Consider the following 16,820-nt stretch of genomic DNA (forward strand, 5'->3'; position numbering starts at 1 on the left):
GTTTGGTCTAAAAAATGGGAAGCTGGGAGGAGCGGGTGATGGCCAGCCTCGACCCTCAGATGTCATATAGCGGAGTGAGAGTGTGGTCATGTTGGATATTTCTCTCCCTTTACAGAGACGCATCATGTAGTGGTTAAGGTAGTGTACCTGGGATTGCTTGTTTCTCGTTAATCATCCGTGTGTTTTTAAGAAAAACAGGGAATGTGTTGTACAAACTATCATTTTCGATGGGAAGTAATCAGTGTGCAGTTAAAAAAGGAAGTGTATAGTTCAGCGTTCATATTTGTGTGACTTGTGGTTTAAGTACAGTTGCTCACGCAACATTTACAGTTTTGTGTCTACTGTATAGCATAAGAAATTTGAGAGAAATAATTGAATGTGATTTGTTCTTGGTTTAATAAGTGAATTACAATGAATATGAAGATATGTTGAAAAAGTGGTAATAATACCGTGTGGGCGAGAGATTTTAATGCAATGTCTTCTGTTTAATTTAGATAAATATGCTGATAAGTTTGCATTAATATATTATTTCCACCGTTACGGCACATATGGGAAATAAACTCGCCATACGCCTGAGTAACGCGAACGCATTGCAAAATTTGTCTAAAGGTAGTACGGTATAGCGGGGTAAACACACCTACTTCAAGGTAGGCTGGCTATAAGGCTTCCGGTTTGCTATAAATGTTTCAAATCCTACCGTTTCTTGTTTTTGTGAACAACTGAATCACAATATTCACCCAGCATAACAGACCATCGTGAATTATACCCATATTTAGTGTTTTTGATGAACGTTGGTTAAGGGCCCGTCTGGGTTGAGGGACCGAGTGGGTTTGGGCATCATGTTATGGCTGACTTGACAGAGGCTTGAACTCAGCTCACCTCAAAATGTGTTTTGCTCTCAAACCTTGTAATTCTTAACGGTGGCGTGATCTTAGTAGACCTGCTCTGCTTAGTGAACGTATCTGATATCATGAACCTCATCTCCATCACAGTACAGAGATGAAAATATTAAACGAGAGAGAGAGAGAGAGAGAGAGAGAGAGAGAATAATCTGGTGTTATCTGTGATGACATTCTTAAAGAAATGGTGAGAATCTCGTGGGTCCTCATCCCATTACCTCCACCCCCATTTCTCTCTCGCAGACTTTATTATTTCTCACTGCTCTCATTATTTTTTTTTTCCTTTACTCAGCTTTTTTTTCTGGCAAACGTTTCCATACCTGTACCATTTCGTATTTCTTCCCCGCAGTACACTGAAGTCGTGAGAGATTTTTCGCAGGTCTTAACGTATATTTTTGTTTGATATTTTGGTATAGTCCATATATTCTTGCATACTTGATAGATCTTCCTTCCCTCTGCGAGGCTTTTAAGTTCATGACATTGCCCTTTGTGCCTTCAGTCCGTTGCCATTCATAGATTATCATGCATCTTAATCTTCTTCTTTCGAGGCTGTAAAGTTCGTGTTTTTTCAGCCTCGTGGTAATTCACGTTCCATTATAACGATTTTGTTCGTGAAGTGCATCCGAATTCTACTTCGTCCATTTCCATTTGTTTGGTTGGCCACCACACGACACAGAAGTAATTCATTTTGCTCATGTAAGCTTTAAAGTTTTTCATCTGTAAATTTCACACAACTCTTGATAATCTTCTCAATATGCTCCTTGAATCCTGTTTTCTCATAATGATGACTCCTAATATTTGACGTATACGTCACTTATTATCGCATTCGTTACTGGGCCTCAATACGGTGTCATCAGTGTATTGTTAATTGTTCCACGACTTGCATGCTCAAATCAGTCATCCTTATAATAAATTTGGTTCAGTTTGCCCATTTGTAGATTGTATCTGAGTCTTTTTTGGGTCTTTCAAGACCATCTTTGGATCCTAACATTCTGCTTACTCTGTTGTCATCAGCAAAGCAACGCGACATTTTTTGTTACTTTTTTGATGTCTGATATAAAGTGAACTGAAACAACACCTTTCCAAACGGTGAGTGACAAAACAACGGTTCCCTGTAGTACTCGTACTATAAATTTTATCTTGGTTAAAACTTCGTTGATCTCTTTTCCTGTCTTAACGTTAAAGTTTTGTTTCGCTACTTTCTCTAGTAATATTCTGTGCCTTACTTGTCATATGCCTCAGCAACAAGAAAAAGCGTCCATTCTCCTTCCTCGCACTGTTTCATATACGTCATTGCAACAAGTTAATAATAAGGTTTAATTTATTTTTAGGGTGCAAGCCATTTTGGCCTTTCAACAATCTTTCAAAGACTTATTATATATGAAAAACTACCATTTCTCATACTGCTGAGGCATTTAAATTGTTATGCGTATTGATGTAAAATATATCATTTTGTGAATGATATTTTTCTTTTGACCAGTCTTGATGCAGAGTTGTCTGTAAACTGTCAGTTGCACGACGCATAATTTTCCAATACTAATATTTATTACAGCATTCGTAGCATGCTGGATAGACTTCAAATAATTTCTCTTTGCATTGTGAGCTAAATCCAGATTGGTACTGTACACTTAACATCTTGCATCTTGGCTAGGAGTAATTTTAGTACCTTTCTACCCCTCTTTAAAGGTAACTCTCCGATTTCTTTTTTTTTTTTCTCTGTTTTTGTACAAGAGTAACTTTGGGTTCCTTCCTGTCCATGCTTCATATAGTTCTTCATTCATTCTCATTTTTCTTTAGTGAGATTTAATTATTTCTTCATAAGCATTCTTTATTTTCTCATCATACTCTTTTTCTCCTTTTTGCACTGCTGAATCTTAATTTTTTCAAATACAACCCTTACGTTAGTTCAAAGATACACATACCCAACTATCTTTTCAGAGATGGCGTTCACTTCCTCATAACAGTCTTTGAGAGTGGCTGAGCATGATGTGAAACCATGGGGTCTCTCATTCAAGTGGTTCTCTACCTTGATAAATCCTCTCTCCGTTTACTCTCTCCTCCAGTTGCTTCCAGGCCAATTTTATTAGCTACACGTTCGTATCTCTGCGCTGTCTTCTAATTTCTTCGTTGATGACCTGTATCAGTTTTCTCCCCCGTATTCTCTCGGTACTCGACCTTACTTAAGCGAGATCCTTAGTAGTAGTACTCTATTGTAGTCGCCTATTAAGATCTTCGGTTCATGAGCCTTTTGTGGGCTTAGCAACTTCATGGGGCTTCTTAAGTTCCGAGTTTTTAGACGCGTGGTTTAGAATATCATCCCCTCTGAGCCTGAGAGATCAGTCTCCTGTGGTGAACACGCTTCGGAACATGTGTATGTATGTTAAGTTCTTAATGTACAAACGCATATTTCTAAATGGGCAGAGAAATGTCTACAAAAAAAAAAACGAAAATTAAATCCTGTGTAGACCTGAAGCTTAATAGGAAATATAAGTCCGGAATATCCCTTCGCTGTAAATAATTTATTTGTATATAAAATATAACGTTGAAAACTTATTATTTTTTAAAATAAAAAGCGTGATCAGACTGGTGAATAATGGACATGAGATACATCTGTATCCGAATGGGTGCACACTGTTGGTGAGTTCATCGCGGGATTACCTTTCCGTGCTCCCGTAAAAGGCCAGAGTAATATATCTGGAACGCTAGTAAACCCTTCATAGACTCGATGAACTTCAAATTCTCAGCTGTTGATATCGACACACTAGCATACCGTGCTCTGTTTCGGACAATCGCTCCGGAGAAAATAACTAGTGGATGTGGTCACCGGCTGGTGGTGCTGCTGCCGTCCAGGTCTGGTGTACTGGTGCAGCGGTTCCCGCCCACAAACCTCTTATTTGGCCATTGCTACCTCCACTCGCAAACACTCCGTGTAAAATGTTTAGAAAAAATAAATAATGCGTTTTCGTCATCTTCCTAAGGGGAAATTGGCTTTCCTTTGGAGATTTGGTGTTAACACTGTAATAGGCCATGAAAATACTTACTTCTCATAAATATGTTAAATGTCCACCTGAGATGTATAATAAGTAAAACGCAATTAAACAGCCAAAAACGCCGTGTGAAGCAAGAAGTAGCTGAGCCCTCAGTGTTTATATAGTTTGGGCAACAGATTATACACGTACTAGAAATACCTATAGAATCAGCTATTCCCATCAACCTTATAATGCATCTAGAAAATCTTTAAAGTCATGAATATCGGGAAATACAGGCAAAGTCTTTCGACCGAGAGAAGAGTATCCAGGTAGTATGAACAGGATAATCTTATACTTTACATTAGCTCTTAATTAATTCGATATGCAGGATGTGCTACACTATTATAATTGATGCGCAGCTGAGATAGGAAATCCTGTTGAATCTAAAAATGACATGGTAAGTTTAGGTGGGATGCTTTTGTTTTACGTTTACACACACACACACACACACACACACAGGTATAAATAAATATATTCTAAATGGGTAAGGTCACACGCATCTTGTTTCATTTTTGTTGAAAGGTCGATGCTCCTAGTTTACAGTCCGTTCTGGAATGTTATATGATGATACAGTACCTTTCTCTGACACCATAAAAAGTTGCCTGGCGAGAACTTGCCATAAAATTCCCACAACCTTGTTCGAAGTGTTCTGTTGCCGTCTGATATTTAAGGACAGATTTAATTTTATTCGAGGTATCGAACGGCCGTGATCATCATATCTTTCATTATGGCTACCTAAAATGTTTGATGTTTTCAATTTGTTTTGCCGGTACTAACTACTTTCGGTAATGTAATACTCCATGTCCCGAACGGAATACAGCTAAAATGTTATGTAATTAGGAGGGAACTTCGAACTGATACGTTAATGTTAATAAGTTTGTTTTATCATTAACAAAACGGAAATATCAACGACACCTAACAATGTACATCAATAAAAAGACTTCAAAGTTTAGCATTCAAAATCACTGTGCTTATTTTGAAGAATTTTATAGACCTACATTTTTTTATTCAATTAAATTTCGATATTAATCTAAACTTTTTCTCGGCAAGTATGGAAAAACTCTTAAAACAGAAAACTATCTGTATCTCACATGCCTGAAAATTATAAATTCCGGATTGACTGCAGTAAGATTTCAATAATATTCATGGTTTTGAGACGATGATAAAATTAATGACATGGTAACCCCAGCCTCCACCTGGGGCTAGGCTGTCACACACACATGACGCTCATGACTCCACTCACTAGCTCATGTGACAGTTTTACGATGCAGTTTAGAGTACGAATTACTTTTAGTCTCTGGGATGAGAACTCGAGCCATTGTCTGCTCTTCACAAGGTGGAAAACTAAATCCTCAGGCATAGTCTCACGTCACAAAAACATTTGACTGTCCCAAAGGACAAACTGGAAACTTTCAAGGAAGGTGTGTTGGGCATGACTGGTGAGGAGTGCTGAGTCTGCCACAAGCAGGACGGGTCGAGTTGCAAGCGGGTCTGGCCGAGTATCATGTGACGGTCGACCACACTGCCGCCGCCGACGCCGCCGCCGCCGCTCCCACTGGCCTGCCTCTTTCTCCCGGCTGTTCCATGCCAGACAGGTTTAAATACACGTTTGTTCTGACCAAGAGCGACCACCGCCACCGAATACCATATGTCGTAGGTAAATAGTATACGAGTCAGTAGCAAGAAAATGACAAATTATTATTATTATTATTATTATTATTATTATTATTATTATTACTAATGATACCGCGGGAACGCAAGGCTCTTGGTTAAACATCAACGAAGGCCTAGCCTTACGTTAAAAGTACTTAGAAAGACCACAGAAAACATTGTTCAATTACCGAAGAACATGAAAATTCGAGAGTAGAAATGGAGAACCAGTTCACTGATATTGCCTCTGATGAACAACAATACTTTTAAACTCCAGGACAAAAGGAAATGTCTGAACGAATTTGCCAGAGACGACGCACTGACGAGAAAGCGTTGTTGCCACCAAGAATATTTCAACACACTATGGCATAAAACAAATGTAATGTGATCTTATCCAAAGTAATATATCCCAGCAATTGAATTAATTCACCTCATCAGTACAGGTTCGAGTTTTTGGATTTGGTAATTGGGTGGAAGGAAATTGGCTTTATCGTATGTTTGTCTCGAGTGAAGCTACATGACGTAAGACATAAAAAATATTCCTGTATAGAACGTTGCGTGTGTGACGAAGAATTACAAGTACTCAGAGGCGATAATCAAGAGAAACAAGGAGATTCTTGAGGATCATTCAGCGCCGATAAAGGTATTTTTTCCCCCAGGCATTTCTCTCATTTCGCATCACACATACACCCACGTGTGTAGAATTCGCCGTAAAGTACAAATTCACACACTAGCAGGTGCATGTAGTCAGGGAAAGACAAATAGGCGACAGGTGTGTGCTGACTGAAGCATAAATATAATACGAGAGCAGCGTAGGAAAACAAGCTATTGTGGCAGCTCTGTTCATCAACTACTATTGAGCTGCTCTTTCGACGGGTTGCTCTCTCCCAATGTTATTCCCCTCTTCACCACCACACACTCCACGAGTCTTGCGAACGTGTAGATATTTTTGAACCATAAAATGTGTATTTAAAGTACCTCAGTGTATATAAGGAAGAACATGAACTTTTGGATAAGATTTCTGAGGGGCATCTTAATTAAGTTCAGGCCAGGAGCAGTAGCTGGGTGTATATAGACTACTGAACATTCTTACACTGGTCCTCATCATGTAAATTTGCTTTCGAGGAACCATCATCATGTCACAGAAACAAGCCCTACACATTACCAACTGCATCAATTCACTGCAATCGTTTTGCATGTAAATTCCCTCTTACTTCTGGGAACAATATAACTAGTGTTACGTCACAGTGAATGTCACGTTGTTCCTCAGAGTATTCTTTTACATGGGACGCCAATCTGTCCAAGATCTCCGTCCAGAACAGGCTAACAAGGACGGGTGACAGGGAACGATGGGAGCGTGAAGGAAACGATGCAATTCTTTCCTCCACTAAAACACTTACTTATTCATATAGCCCCACAATTTAATACATTTTCGAGAACATTTAACGCCTATTAATACTGAACACGCCCCTTGACTCATTCGAGAGGATTCACGGTAGTGGATATTTGGGAATGAATGGTTACGAAAGATACTTTTTGTTTTGGAATTCATAGATCCAAACGTCACTGATCACAGTGACCACAAATTTTCTCAGCTGAGGGAATGCCAACAGGCAGAGTCTGACGACCACGACGAATACGACTCCCCAGCTCAGGTAAAACTATATTTCCTTGAGTACGATGACATAGCCCATGGTGCAGTTTGATTACGACAGTTTAACTTGAGTACATCAACTTGAGTGAGATAATGGGATGACTTTTTTTTTTTTTTGAGGGGGGGGGGGGGGGCATATAATGGCCATGGGCATCAAGGATATCATCGACATATTTCAGCCAGGAGCAGGGGGAAAAAAGTACGCCTTCAGGTGTTTAAGAAAACTGTATGACCCTACACACTATCACTTGGTAAAATGAATTGTCAACATAAAGGTTAATTCTTTGTATTCGGTGGGATAAGCTGTTTTTAATAACTAGAGATCTTATTACGTATTGTAACACTTCTGCTTAAAAGCCAGCAGTAGGTAAGTGGAATATAGGGGGGGGGGGGGTAAATGTCTTTTAAACTGTTAGAACCAACGACTAAGTTTGGCTTTTTTCGCAATGAAACCGAAGACTCCGGAACACTGTAGGTACATACGATGACCCACCACACATAAGCCGAGGTTGCTGACTGAAAACAAATATGTCGTGCAGTGTGTGCTGGTAACACTGCCCACAACCGCTGGGCTAGGATATGACTCAGGAATTCCTTCTTACATTCATATTAAATCTTAAGTACCACTCTCGTCAAATACTCTTTCCTTTTTTAATTCATTTTAATGGTACCCATATTTTCATTTACAAGAAATTACCTCAAAGTAATTTCAGTATACTTTCATTTCAATATTTTTTAAAAAATAAACTGATGAATTTAAATATTGTGGGCGATAATTCACGTATGTGTGAGGAGGTCTCACAGTCTGGGAAGGTGCGAATATCTGTTGCATGCCTGTCTGTTTAGCATATTACATCATGATACAATCACTCACATAGTCACTTATTTAACCAAAAACTCAATTCAATTGCACGTTAACACACACACACACACACACACACACACACACACACACACACACACACACACACACCTGGCATCGACTGGGATGTATGTGTACAAATACACAAAAGACACAGTATAATTATACAAGGTTAAAAGACGGGGGCGACACAAGTGTAAAACTCACCGTAACACAACTCTCTCTCTCTCTCTCTCTCTCTCTCTCTCTCTCTCTCTCTCTCTCTCTCTCTCTCTCTCTCTCTCACACACACACACACACACACACACACACACACACACACACTAAGTAAAACAAACAAAACGCACACAACAGGATCCAGCTGGACATAGCAGGGATCGGTCACCAGATGAGGGTGAGGCAGCCCCATGCCTGTGGGGCGGCCCCCAACAGACCTGACCTTGGCCTGCCACCCGCGTCCCCCCTCCCCATCCTCGTCTCGCCCAGCTGCTGTTGCACCACACCTTGAGTCCTGTTGACACCCAGCTGTAGATGCTGCATATCGCTTGTTCAGTCCTGTTGACGTCCAGCTGTGTGGCTGCTGCATCACTCTGTTGAGCCCTGTTGGAGCCCGGCTGCAGTTGCATAAAAACCCTGGCTGCTCCCGCTGCACGTGATGAGTTCTGATGACACCCTGCTGCTGCTGCTCTTGCTGCACCACCTGTTCAGTCGTGACGCCCAACTGCTGCTGCACCACCTGTTGAGTCCTGGGGACGCCCAGCTGCTGCTGCACCATCTGTTGAGTCCTGGTGACGCCCAATTACTGCTGCACCACCTGTTGAGTCCTGGTGATGCCCAGCTACTGCTGCACCACATGTTGAGTCCTGGTAATGCCCTGCTGCTGCTGTATCATCTGTTGAGTTCTGATGCCACTATGCTGCAACTGCACCACTTGTGTCGTGTCACCCAACAAAACAACAGCTGCTTCATACAGAAGGATGATTGTGTGGATCCTGCGGACTTTCAAGACGAGGGACGAAAAACTAATGATAGCACTTTTCAAGGCAAATAGAATACTGTTGCACTCTAACATCACCCTGCAAGGCAAACGAAAGTGCAAAGAATATAAAAATATGTTGAGATCTTTCACGACCCATATGAACGTGGTGGAATTAATGGGAACAGCTGAAATTACTGAGCGCAGATGGATGAGGTAGATCACCATCGATACGAGGATAATCCTAAAAGGCAGGATCCCCACCTTACACTCGGAAACAGCAACTTTCTACTGACACTACCGGCATATACTGGAGGAATCTGTAAAGTACTACCTCTAAAATCGAAAGGTGCAACTTGGACAAAAAAGAGAGCACGCCTTAATGATCCGGGCCCCAAGCCTCTTCAACAGTCTGCCCGCAATCGTCAGAAACACCTTGAGATGCACAGCGAAGTGCAAGAGTGCCTTGGACAAGTGTTTACGAAGCCTAACAGACCAGACTGGCTGTGAGGGGCTACGTGGGCCTGCTAAATGCGGCTTCCAACAGCTCGGTCGACCAATGATCAAAGCCAGCACCAGCCTGGGCCCAGCTCCGAATGTGGGGACTGAAGACTCGAAGACTACTGCTTCAGAAACACCCAGCTGTTACACCATCTGTCAAGTATTGGTGTCTCAGCAACTTGCGGCACCACCTGTTGTCCTGGTAACCAGAGCCTGCTGAGATCGCTGGGAGCAACTCTTTCAACGTAATGACGCTTTTTTTTTTTATACTTCTGAAGAAGTGCGAATAATCTTAACCAAAATGGGAACGATAACTTCCAAAGCCAGCAGTGATTCAGTTTAATTTGGAGATGATTATTTGATTACAGTATGAAGCCCTTCCATTTTGCATAACGAAAAAGTTAACGGCGTCAGCGAAAAATACTGTAATTATCAAAACCGTTATGACAGGAAAGAGCGAAGCGTTGTGAGTCAGCAGCAATATGGCGTCGTGAGGGGTTAGTGACGGTGACGAGACAAACCAGTATAGCGGGGACGCCTGAGGACATCCCACACCCCCTGGCCCCTACAGCCTTGAACTATTATTTTAAAAAGGATCTGTGGTCCGTGCTTTATCATCTCTGAGGATGTGAGAAGCGGGACTGGGACTGGAGGAAGGGGGGTGGGGGGAAAGGTGAAAGTTTTGATGTACGGTCACTACGATGTACCCCGTACTCCAGACCCTACCTGACGAATCTCGGATTCAAAACCTAGTCATGTGTGTTTTTGTGTTACAACTACGCTTTTGTGGTCAATCGTATTTCTGAAATAATAGGGTTAATACACACACACACACACACACACACACACACACACACACAATTGACTGCCGTTCCCCGCGTTCAGCAAGGTAGCTCCAGGGACTGACGAAGAAAAATTATTTGTACGTGCTGATTATATGTACTTTATGTCACCTGTTATGATCTGAGCGCGTTTTTTTTTTTTTTTTATGTACATCGGGGTTATAATAACATCCACCGCGGGTTTGATAACGGTTTACTGATATATCGTATGTCATGAATTTCTCTTGATACACTATTCCATTATTTTGATATCGAGTACGTAATATGTATACATTCTAAACGTACCGTTTGTGTTCTTGGGATATCTCGCTGGTGATTAAGTATGTTCTTTGCGATACGTCTTTGGGGTGCATGTTATCTCAATTTTGAACAACCTTTACTTGAAGGGAAGCACATTATTTTCCTTGCGCACCTTGCTTGAAATAGATGTTTTTGTTGTTGATGTTGAAATAGATGTTTTTCTTATAAACTTTGGTGTTAGGTAATGTGTAAAAACGCGCAGGTGAGTTATCTTGTTATCAATTTCTTACAAGTAACTTCCTGCAATTTCCTCTTCTTGAGACAGCTTTTCCGCTCCGATTATGTTCTTATACCGGTTCATTATTAACTCACAAAGAATATCTATGATCATATGAAATTCTTTACTACTACTACTACTACTAATGATAATAATAATAATAATAATAATAATAATAATAATAATAGTAATAATAACAACAACAGCAACAATATTACAATACGATATTTGTAGTTACAGTGAAAGACGGATGATGATCAAGATGATCAAGTGCTAAAAAAAAAAAAATGTAATTGATGTGGTGTTGAGTGGCGATTACGGGGGTGATGTTAACAAAGAGCAGGAAACACGTAATCTGGGCCATATCTTGTGGCCTGGTCCGTGAGAGCTAGGGCGGGGCTGGCCAACAACCCTGGAACCTTTCACTCTTTGTGAAGATGCAGTCATCGTACTAGCCCTATGGCTACGCTTCACAACAGCGTTCTCTTCGCGCCTAGTATATTCCATCGCCTATCAGATCGGCTGTCTCGCACTGTACCGTAACTGGTGAAAAAAAAAAAAAATCTTGCCTACCCCAGTGAAGAGCACCACCAATCCTAGGAAATAGCAGCCTTGATGTGATTAATGTGAGCTTACAGCGTGGTATTCACGCGTCGACGAAGAGTTGCATAACCTTAAGTATTTAGATGTTTATCATCTCAACACGGAAGAGAGCAAAGCGCAGAGAACGTTTACGCCTTTTTATGTACTGTTGTGCACCGTTTACTCAGCTTGAGGGCTGTCAAGAGCTGCCTTGATGTTGGTTGCCGGGTTGGGGGTTGTGGTGGTGGGAAGCACCAGCGTTGAGCAATATCACTAGAGGGAATAAAAGACTGACTGCATCATAAGACGCCTCCCAATGCGATGGCCACCGCCCCAAACATCCCTACTGTGTGAAGCTTCTGAATCTTCTCGATCCCTCGTATATCACTACTTGACCCACTGAATATGACGGCTGAATCCCTTGGGTGTAACCACTTAACACCCTGAATACGATGAATAAAACACCCTTGAGTACCAAGGTTTAAATCCCCGAGTGGAATGATAGCCTCAGTGCCATGATACGAGTACGATGACCAAATATGTCGTACTCGACGCGTTAAGTTGTCGTACTCAAGGGATGGGTGGGGAAGTAGTTGGTCTTAACGGTAAATATCGAACACCCGAAGGTGTTCAAGTTTTTTCCGATGTGTGGTCACATCAGTGACGTTATATACGACAGTCGATAGACCTAAGCCCAACCAACGAACTTTGTTGTATCGTAAATGGCTAAAAACGCCATGATTTTCAAGTATGGCATATTATGGTTTATAATAAACTTGGGTTAATAACAGATTTATTTAGAGGAAACTGAACGTATCCGTGAGTGGTGACAGTATGTTTTCTTGAAGAAAGAGAGAGGGTGAGGTTGCTAATTCTTGAAGAGAGAGAGGTTGAGGTTGCTACCTATAGCGCACACAGCGATGGATCACGGGTCAAGAAAGATATGGGCCCGTCTACAGGTGCCCGTGCCAGGCTTAAGGCCTGAGAATCTCTCGCAACAACAACGGTAGCATCCTAAAATTGTCGCCGACGGCGGGTGTGGAGCGTTAATAGTCCATGTGGGCTGGGTTTCCCGGTACCTGCGAATTTGTTTTGGCCACACGTAGTACAACTTCCTGGCCGGACAAGTCGAGAATGTCTCTGGCTTCACTAAGCAGTTATATATATATATATATATATATATATATATATATATATATATATATATATATATATATATATATATATATATATATATATATATATGACAATTAGGCGAGTCGGTGGTCAATTATGAAGGCTGAGAATGTGCAGGGAAGAGTTCCGGGGTGCGAACTGAGCCAAGACCATCATTAGCACGCGTCTCGCCCAGGCTATCTTGGAAGCCTCCATCTGCTGCGTGACCAAACCCTATTACGATAACTCTCGCCTTCATGACCACACCGCAGCGGCCAGTCTGGTGTTGCATCAATACTTTGAGTCTTGATCATTACTTGCCGAGAAAAAAAAACTACTATAATTCTGAGATATTAACGTGAATTTCTTGGACACCTATGCAGCACACTGGGGAGAGAGAGAGAGAGAGAGAGAGAGAGAGAGAGAGAGAGAGAGAGAGAGAGAGAGAGAGAGAGAGAGAGAGACCCTAGAAAGTAACGAGACTGATGGACAAGTTACAAACAGGCTCGTGAAGGAACCTGATCCTTATAGTGCGCAGAATCCTCATTACGTCTGGTACACTACGTACTCACGAAGTGTGCAAACATTCGACGTGCTACTTGAGACGGAGTTAAGGAACTCGAGGGAAGATGGCTCAGTGCCAAGGGAGAGGAAAACATCGAAACTCGTGACCGTCCCTCAGAAAGGTGCCAGGAAAAAAACAAAACCCGTCTAAACCAAAGGCAGTAATAACAAGCAACATCTGTAAAGTGCTGGAAAAGGTGATCAGACACTTGACGTGTAATTGTAAGAGAAATGATAAAATCGAGGGGCAGCTTTAGGTTTACAGGGAACAGCCATGAACAACAAACTTACAGGGTCTCTAGGACAGGGTGACCTGTGGCCCAGAAAAAGGTGGTCTGTGGGTGGATCATGCCCTTGGACTGACAGGATGTACATATAGCGAGAGAGTACAAACCCACAATGAGATTTTTGCCAGAACCGCTGTGACATGGATCCATTCGGGATGACAGACCTTTTTCAAAGGAACGAAAACTAAAACACACGAGCTTCCTATTCAGACTGGGTCGAACAAGTCATGCTCCACATCTTAGTCTCTGGGACGCTGGTAATTACCAGATCATTACGTATGATGTGTCAAGACTCGCATGACACCTGTGCGTGATGCTTCACTAATGAGAGAAATAATAAGGGTTAAAGATTACAGGGACCTGGTCAGGTTATGGCACTGGTCATAAACATGGCTGATGAAATTCAACCCATCCAAATGTTAATTCAATGAAAACGGCACACACGGAATTAAGGGCAGCCAATGACTAACAAAGAAATTCTCACAGTACCCGGCCCGGGATAAGAACACATGAGGCGAAATGTAAAAGATGAATCGTATACTACTGATACGTGTCGAAACTGACCATATACACCGTTAAAGAATGTCTGAAGGATTTTTTTTTTTAACATACATAAGACCCATGTTGGAATATGCATTACCAATTTGTTAAATGCACTTTACGGAGACGGTCCAACGGCAGAAAAAAAAATGTGCTTGAAATATGGAGAGTAAACAGCAGCCAGTCGTCCATATCAGTAAAGAGATGGACAAGGGGAGATATGGTAATAGGCTTCAAAATTTTAAGTCCGTTTGACACTGATAATGTCGATATGTGAAGTAAGAAGGAAACCAAATACGCAAACATACGAAACTAAGCAATGAAAGGGCCAGAAGAGACGAAGCACGGCTCTAATAACACATAAGTGGACGACTGGAATCAGGCAAGCGAAGTTACAGGGAATACAGATAATCTTAAAAAGCTTAAAAGAACGTGTGATGTTAAGCCGAAAACTTTCGGATTTCAAAGACGTAAATAACTGTAGAACAAGTGAAATTAAAATGGGATTTCAAGATTGAGTAATGTTGCACTGTGTTTGTCGACAGCTGACCTACTAAAACGTTATGAAAGAAAACTAAAGTTTGCATAAATACCAATGAAGAGCGAGTAGGATCCGTGACGGAACTATGTTCTCAACGGGACATGTATGAGCGCTGCCCAACGAGGTTGTTTGTTTAGTGATGTAACTGAGACGCTGCAGTATTGTGAAAGGCTCGCATCAACCTAATGTTGCCCTGGTTTGTGTAACACGCTCGGGGGAGGAGGAGTCTTATCAGAGAGTGAGAGAAAGAGAGAATAGCCGAACATGTTGGCCAATATATTTCGAACATATGGCTTGATGTATAAGTGTAATCTAAACATAATATGTAATATTCTGCCCCATTCACAAATACATACACTACCAGTCATATCTTTTCCTTAAACTTTAATGATGGGACTTAACAGCATACCGTCACTTTAAGGGATATGTCTTATAACTGTGGGCAAGTTAAAGGAACGTTCTACACGCTTGTTCTGCCCCTGGGTGGTAAAGCTATATAACAGATGGAACTGTAGCCTTGTGAGAACATTGTAACTTTCTATTCTGTTTATGTGGATCATAAACATCGGCTCGGAAGAAGAGCTAACGAACACTAAGGAGAATTCGTGTATTATTATCAGTGGAGTGAAATAAAACCTTTGTTGAATATCTTAAGTGTATAGACAGTTATTTTTTTTTTTTTTTTTATCGAGATGTCATTTAAGTTATACGTGAGGGACGGGGATATAAAGGAGGAAAAGTTAGGCCATATTTTCCAGTCTAGTGCGTGAAGTTGACAGCCTAAGAATCTTCTGGGATTTGCCCTAGCTAACTGTAACCCTGAATATGTTGAACAGTTAGTTGACAGCTGTCGGGAAATATTAACGTTTCGAGCCTCGTACCTTTTTCCTTTGCGGAATATTGTCTTTTAAAACCGGTTCTTCTATATTTGGACTAGAATCCGCTGCATGTATATCTATACCTCACCAAATATTGTGAGATAAGCTAATCCTTATGTAAGGTGATTATTGGATATATGTACCAGATATGGGTGCAACATGATCTCTGTGTTGTACATCGATATTATAACACCTCATCAAATACTTGTAAGGTACAAAGTGCCTACTAGAATTTACGTCATGGATGCTAGATGAAGCGCAAAGATACCTAGTTTGGCGCAGTTTTATTTACTTTGTAATATATCACTCAAAAATTTCCACTCGTATCTGTAACTGTCGAGTGGTTTCCGTGAATCACGAGGTTTCTGACGGTGAGGTTACATGAGCCACATTCGTTCTGAGGAATAAAGAGGAAATGAGATATACACACACAGGAAGGTTAGTAATTTGTTGACTCCGCCGGCAGGATGTGAATCAACTAAAGAAAATTATATATATATATATATATATATATATATATATATATATATATATATATATATATATATATATATATATCTTCAGTGTATGTTCATGGAATTATACAATTTCTTGGCTAACATCAATTACATCCGTTCCATATATACGATGTATACCATCTGCAAATTTGCTCCTCCGTTCACCCGTACTTTTTTTTTTTTTTTTTTCAAGTATAAGATGAACAATTTCCAGTCATATGTGATGGACGAACTGAATATAACCCTCGCCTCACACACTTGTGTAAGTAGCATAAAGTTTAGAAATAGGAGTCGCCACTCCGCCGACGTTAGCGTTTAACAAATGTAAACTTTGAATGTTTATATGTGGCGGGGAGCCTCGCTCTACCCTGATAACACTTGTCTGTGGTACTGTACAGTACCGCGGGTCGGCCCCCAGGCTTTCCACTTAAACCGTCTGGCCTCTAGAGGACCTTAAAATAGTTGAGCTGATAATCAATTACCATACAGGTTTCCTTAGAAAATCGTGTTGTGCTCTTAACGTATATTCTGTATATATTTCTATTTAAATCACATAAAGGATTAAAATTTGGCTCGCTTTGCATAATGTCGAAAGATAGTGCTGGATAATTATTTTAAATTTTTAAGGGAATATGAGCGGAAAAGAAGTGGTTGAAGATTGATTGAAGGGAGAGTGGAGAGACAGAAGATAGCTCTAAGTGTTAAGATAGATGGTTTAGGTTTGCTGAAGTGCGTGAGTGATTTGTTGAATATGTATTTTTGGTGCCTTATTTATAGATCCGCGGCATAAAGTGTGATTATATGTTACAGGGAGGGTTTTACGCCAGTGTTGCCCTGTCTCTTAAC

At 40.9% G+C, this 16,820-nt stretch overlaps 1 protein-coding gene across 3 annotated transcripts in view; it reads left to right on the plus strand.

The window, feature by feature from the left end:
* The first annotated feature begins 12 nt into the window (after positions 1-12).
* LOC139760297 (uncharacterized) overlaps positions 13-16,820 on the plus strand; it is a 48,199-nt gene continuing 31,391 nt past the window's right edge. For 2 of the 3 annotated variants that reach the window (XM_071683273.1, XM_071683274.1), the window contains exon 1: positions 13-138. The gene's annotated coding sequence lies outside the window, so the exon portion shown is untranslated. The remainder of the gene's footprint in view (positions 139-16,820) is intronic. The other variant, XM_071683272.1, reaches the window with a different exon arrangement.

This window comes from Panulirus ornatus, chromosome 36 (genome assembly GCF_036320965.1).
Source record: "Panulirus ornatus isolate Po-2019 chromosome 36, ASM3632096v1, whole genome shotgun sequence".
Classification (NCBI taxonomy): Eukaryota; Metazoa; Arthropoda; class Malacostraca; order Decapoda; family Palinuridae; genus Panulirus; species Panulirus ornatus.